At 37.7% G+C, this 5778-nt stretch overlaps 1 pseudogene; it reads left to right on the plus strand.

The window, feature by feature from the left end:
• Nucleotides 1-2375: 2375 nt before the first annotated feature.
• Nucleotides 2376-3936, plus strand: LOC106456178 (nuclear factor 7, brain-like; annotated as a pseudogene).
• Nucleotides 3937-5778: the final 1842 nt, after the last annotated feature.

A 5778-nucleotide genomic window follows, 5' to 3' on the forward strand; every position in this document is an offset into this window, starting at 1 on the left:
TTGATTGATTGATTGATTGATTGATTGATTGATTGATTGATTGATTGATTGATTGAGCATGACGGAGTTTCTATACAGTTGGGTGGGTGCTATGATGTTACTGGTGAACTTTATTTTATTCTTATGGTTGGTTAGTAGAGTTGCCTACAGTCCTGTAAAAAACGGAATCCTCTGGTATTCAGAGTTAATATTATGCATTTCGTATTGAGCTGAAAATAAACACGATTTGTCCCGTACTTCAGCTACAATAAAAAAAAAGACAAAAAGCTTGAGTTATTCTGTCTTTACGCTGTCAGCTGTCTCTTCTTCTCCTCTCATTCTCCCCCCTCCCTCTCCTGCTGCTACTTCAATCATGAAACTGATCAATGATCAGCTGATCGGCGTTTCTGCCACAAGTCCCATCTCTCTTGCTTGTTTATCTCACCCTTTGCACCAGAAAGAGGAAACTAGTGGAGGTTGCGTTAAACAGCAGAAGTGCATTTAAACTTGATCAGCTGTTGTTAGAATTTATTTAATATTACTTTCTAGTATCAGCTGATATTTGTTGGAGCCACAGCTGTAAAGCTGCAGGTCATGATATGGTTTGGTTATCTGGTGAGAGGGAAACATGAAGATGAAACCAGGAGATGTCCTTACTGAATCATCAGAGCTGAACAGTGATGGAGAAACAGGTTTACCTTTTAGGTGACAGGAATGAGTTGAAGGGAAGCTATGAACTGTTTCTGAGAGACAACTTACACCAGGATCCTTTTCTATGTAGCTGACAGCTGGTAACTGTGCAGGGGCAGGTTTAGCAATGTTTTGCCATGGGGCCAGGTAGAGTATTAACAGGGAAAGGGGGGCACAAAGAAATACTTTTCTTTCTTATTCTCATTTAAAATTTCTAGCTTTTAACAAATAATTATCCGAATCTTAAGACCAAAGTTTTCATCTGATGTCAAATTTATAGAAATCCATTATTGTACGTAGTAAGTTTTTTCAGGGTCCCAACATAATTTCTTCAGAAGAAAGTACTGTACATGATGCCAGTATTTTCCCACATTTTCTAGATACTGTACTAGTACTTTGTGTAAAATGCCATCAAAAAGTCAGTTAAGTTTTATTCTTTCTCACCTGTCTTTGTGTCTCCTTCCACTTTTTAAAGGTTGCCATGTAAGAAAAAATATTTTGCCCTGCCATGCTGTTTATTGATGTGGTAAATAAATAGTTTATGAAAATATCACTAAATCTGTCATTTATTATTTTTAATATTCAGTAATGGTCATGTCTCACCTCTAGTCTTCTCTGTCTTAATTTCAGGTTTCCACCATATGTTGTAGATAGTTCAGGAAGTTAACTCAACCAAGCAGTCTTTGGGTTTCGGCTAAGTACTGTTTAGAATACCATAGGGAGGATGATGTAGGTTTAAGTTTATTAGATTGATACATATGTACCAACAAGACAGTGCACATCACTGTCACAACGACGTTTGTTTTCATTCAAAGGCTTTATGGTTTTTTCCTATAATACCTGGTGGGCCGGTCTCTAGTCAAAATGCCCGGGCTGATTTTTTGTCCCAGTCCAGCCCTGCATGTGACTGTAAATTCTTCTGTGTTGTCACAGTTTAATGTCATATCAACAAGTTTATATCAGTTTGTTTATTGTTTCATTATCAGCATTTCTGGTTTCTCAGTGTCCACTGTGATTCTTCTATTTATTTTGTATTTATTATTTTGGTGACATCACCATCTCATCACATTTCAGTTCATGACAAACTTGAAAGTTCGAGTCTGCAGGTCTAAAATCTTATGCAGGTTTGAGGCCACAGCCCAGGTAGTAAAAGCAGATATTGTGTTTGGTGGTTATTAATGTATAAATGTATTCACTGGTACACATTTAGTTTATAACAAATATATTTTAATGATGTATTATTTGAGAAAATAAACCTTTGATTTTATATATTTCAGCTGCATTTTATTCAAAATTATTGCTTCATGTTCATGAGGGTCAAGAAATTTTGTTCTTTTTTTTTTTAAGTGTGAGAGCAGAGGTCTGGCAGGTTGAAAATCTAAACCCTGTGTTCAATCCAAACTTGAACTTTAGTTCAAACTGCAGATAAAAACTCTGATAACATGCTGACTTGTGCTACTTGAACTTCTGAAACACCACAGCTTCACCTTCTTTGTGTCATTTTTATCATGTGTTTAGCTTCTCTTTTCTTTTTTTTAAAATGGAGATGTCAAGATTTTCTACATTTTTCACTTTGGTGTCGTTTTAAGGAGCACAAACTGAAAAGATATCTGAATGACTCTGACAGCGCCCTCTGACTGACATAAGTGTTATGTGCGTGTTTCAGTTTAACACGTGATTCATGAAAATGAAAGTAAATTCCGACACTTTTGAACTAAGCTGAGACGCCATTACAGGGAGTCAGATCTCTGCTGAAAAACACACGTTTGGAGGATTTTAATCAGAAAGTTCAAGAGACACTAATTTGGTGAGTTAAAAATACTTAAAGATCAAATGGCTGAGAGAGCTCTTTTTGAAAATTACCTGAGCTGCCATGTGTGTTCAGAGACTTTCAGAGATCCTGTGTCTCTGAGCTGCAACCACAACTTCTGTTCAAGCTGCCTGCAGAAATTCTGGGAACAAACTAAAAACAAAAACTGTCCCATTTGTAAAAGAAAATCTTCAAAGGATCATCAATTTGTGAACTTTGCGCTGAAAGAACTTGCTGACTCCTTTTCTGGGAGACAGAAATCTGGATCTGAAACACAAAAGCGAGAGAAGAAATTAACAGTGGTGTGCAGTAAACATGAGGAGGAGCCTAAACTGTTCTGTGTGGACGAGCAGAGAGCTGTGTGTCCTGTGTGTGAGTTTTCTCTCCACCAGAGTCACAAAGTGGTTCCTGTAGAAGAAGCAGTCAGTGACCTGAAGGAGCAGCTGAAATCTGACTTAAAGTCTCTGCAGGACAAGAGGAACAAATACAAACAAGTGGAGGAAACATACAATGAAGTGATTCAACACTCCAAGAAGCAGCTGTTGTCCACAGAGAGGCAGATCAGAGCAGAGTTCAAGAAGCTCCAGCAGTTCCTGAAAGAGGAAGAGGAGTCCAGACTGGCAGCTCTGAGGGAGGAAGAGGAGCAGAAGGGGAGGACTATCAGCAGAGAGATGAAGATGATTGAGGAGCAGATCTCCTCTCTGTCAGACAGCATCTCTGCTGTTGAAGAAGAGCTGCAGAAACACAGGTGCCATTCCTCAGCAGTTATAAAGACACTCAGAGCAGAGCCAGAGCCCAGAGCTCAGTGTCAGATCCACAGCTGGTCTCAGGAGCACTGATAGATGTGGCCAAACACCTGGGCAACCTGTCCTTCAGAGTGTGGGAGAAGATGAAGGAGAAGGTCCACTTCAGTCCTGTCATTCTGGACCCAAACACTGCACACCCCCGTCTCTATCTGTCTGATGATCTGACCAGTGTGAGGCGTGGAGACACAAAGCAGCAGCTTCCTGATAATCCAGAGAGAAACACTAAGTATGCCATTGTTTTTGGCTCTGAGGGCTTCAGCTCAGGGAAACACAGCTGGGAGGTGGAGGTGGGAGACCATCCTGACTGGGCTTTGGGTTTAGCTAAAGAGTCAGTTGAGAGGAAGGGAGAGCTTTTTAGTTCACCAAAGTATGGAATCTGGTGTTTAACACATGGCAGTGGAAAATACACTAATGGTGTTGGTCAGACTGTGACAGTGAAGAAGAGTCTCCAGAGGATCAGAGTCCAGCTGGACTATGACAGGGGGGAGGTGTCCTTCTATGACCCTGAAGACATGACTCACATCTACACTCACAGAGACACTTTCACTGAGAAACTCTTCCCATATTTTAATATTGCAAAGGCAGGAGACGCCAAAACCTCTGATATCAAAATCTGTCAGACTGAGATTTGATTGTAAAGTGATTCTTTGTTTTAACTGTTTTTTCAGTACAGCAACAGGGTTAATTTTAGGGAAATTATTAATCAAACTAACTTCATTATGAGTTTATTTTATTTTATTTATTAAATGGAACTATTAGCAATTCAATGAAACCAAAGGAACTTTTTCATGTGAAAATCTGACCCACTCGAGTTTGTGTAAGAAATTTTTGCTTTTAATATTTTAGTTTCTTCTAAATTAATATTTTCACAATATTTCTCATGTTGTTCATGTAAATATTTTATTAATTTTAAAATCTAAATGATGATGATTTCCTTGCTTTTCAAAGTTGTTGAGTCTGAACAGTAAACTGTGACACTTCTTTAAAGACGGATTAATGATTAAACTTGTGTCACATCAGCGAGAGTGAACTTTACAACTAAAGATCTAAATGATCCTGAATATCAGCATCTTGTTTTCAGTTAAATAACATTTTATAGTAACACGTCTACTTTACAGTTTTCCAAATTCAGAGAAATGACTTCTAAGTTCTGAAACTGTCTCATCAGCAGGTTAAAAATGTTTAAACAGATAAAATTACAATATGTTTACTTCAGCAGCATCTTCATTTCAGTTGATTATTGAAAATCACAAAATGTCTCTGTGAAGTGAAATCAATCAAATTCAGTGATTCTGTTGTTGTTGTGTTTGACTGTAAATCAGCTTTCAGACACAGTCAGTCATTGGTTCAGATTTATTTAACATGAAACTTCACTTTGATTGTTGTGTAAACATTTACTGACTCCTTAGAATAAATGATCATTTACTTCTGTTGGTTTGTAAATACAAACATTCACATGTAACCTCAGCTCTCTTAAACTGCATATCAGAGAAGACTTGTGCAGTTTGCTTTGATGGAGTCACTGATTCTCACTTTGGTCTGATCCTCACAGAAATCAAATGCAAATGTTGATCAAGTTTACATTCTCACACCTGTATGTTTATAAACTCTAACATATGTTGTTTAAGAGTAAAAATAAAATTCAGACGTATCCTACAGAAATATTTACACACTGACAGAGCTGAAAATAGTTTGTATGAACAAAACTGCAGAGATGTGAGCTGAAGGTCAGATTTTATAATATTTCTTTAAAAACTTTTAACGCCTAAACAGGACTGCAAAACAAATGTTCCTGACATGCTGCCATGTATGTTGTTGTGAGACTTTCGGAGATCCTGTGTCTCTGAGATGCCATCATAGCTTCTGTTTAAGCTGCCTGCGAAGATTCAGGGAACAAGCTAAAAACAAATTCTGCCCCACTAGCAGCAGGCAGCCATCTCTGATAGTTTGATCTTCTGATGTTTTATAATAAGGCTTTAATTTTATTTTTTACACTTCACTCTGAGTTTCAGTGTTTCAGTGAATCAAAAGTTATTATGACTCTCATTTCTATTTTATTTTTAGCTGACATGTTAGAATATTGATCACAAAACTGTTCAGCAAGTTGCCTCTGTAACGTGAAGCAAAAATCAATTTAGGTGATTTTGTGTTGTTGTGGTCCACACTGCACAGAGACAAGCATGAAACACGAGTAGTTTATGGAACAACTTTAGTATTTGACAGGAGAAGTTCACCATTCCTGCCTACTGCACACAGTACAAGACAAAGGAAACTTATTAGAGCAACTCAGAGGTTTCTGTTTGCCTCATCCGGTGTCACAGAGATCAAGCAGACACATTTGAAAGGAATAGAAAAATAGGATAAATAAATAAAAACAGTAAGACCAGGGTAAATGACACAGAGGCTTCAATAAGAAGCCAAAACAGTAAGTGCAGGTTAAGTGCCGTAACTGGCTATTTATTAAAAACATTACTAAAACTGTATGAAAAATGG

The sequence above is a fragment of the Pundamilia nyererei genome, unplaced genomic scaffold (genome assembly GCF_000239375.1).
Source record: "Pundamilia nyererei isolate P.nyererei 1_Seehausen unplaced genomic scaffold, PunNye1.0 scaffold00038, whole genome shotgun sequence".
NCBI classification, from domain to species: domain Eukaryota; kingdom Metazoa; phylum Chordata; class Actinopteri; order Cichliformes; family Cichlidae; genus Pundamilia; species Pundamilia nyererei.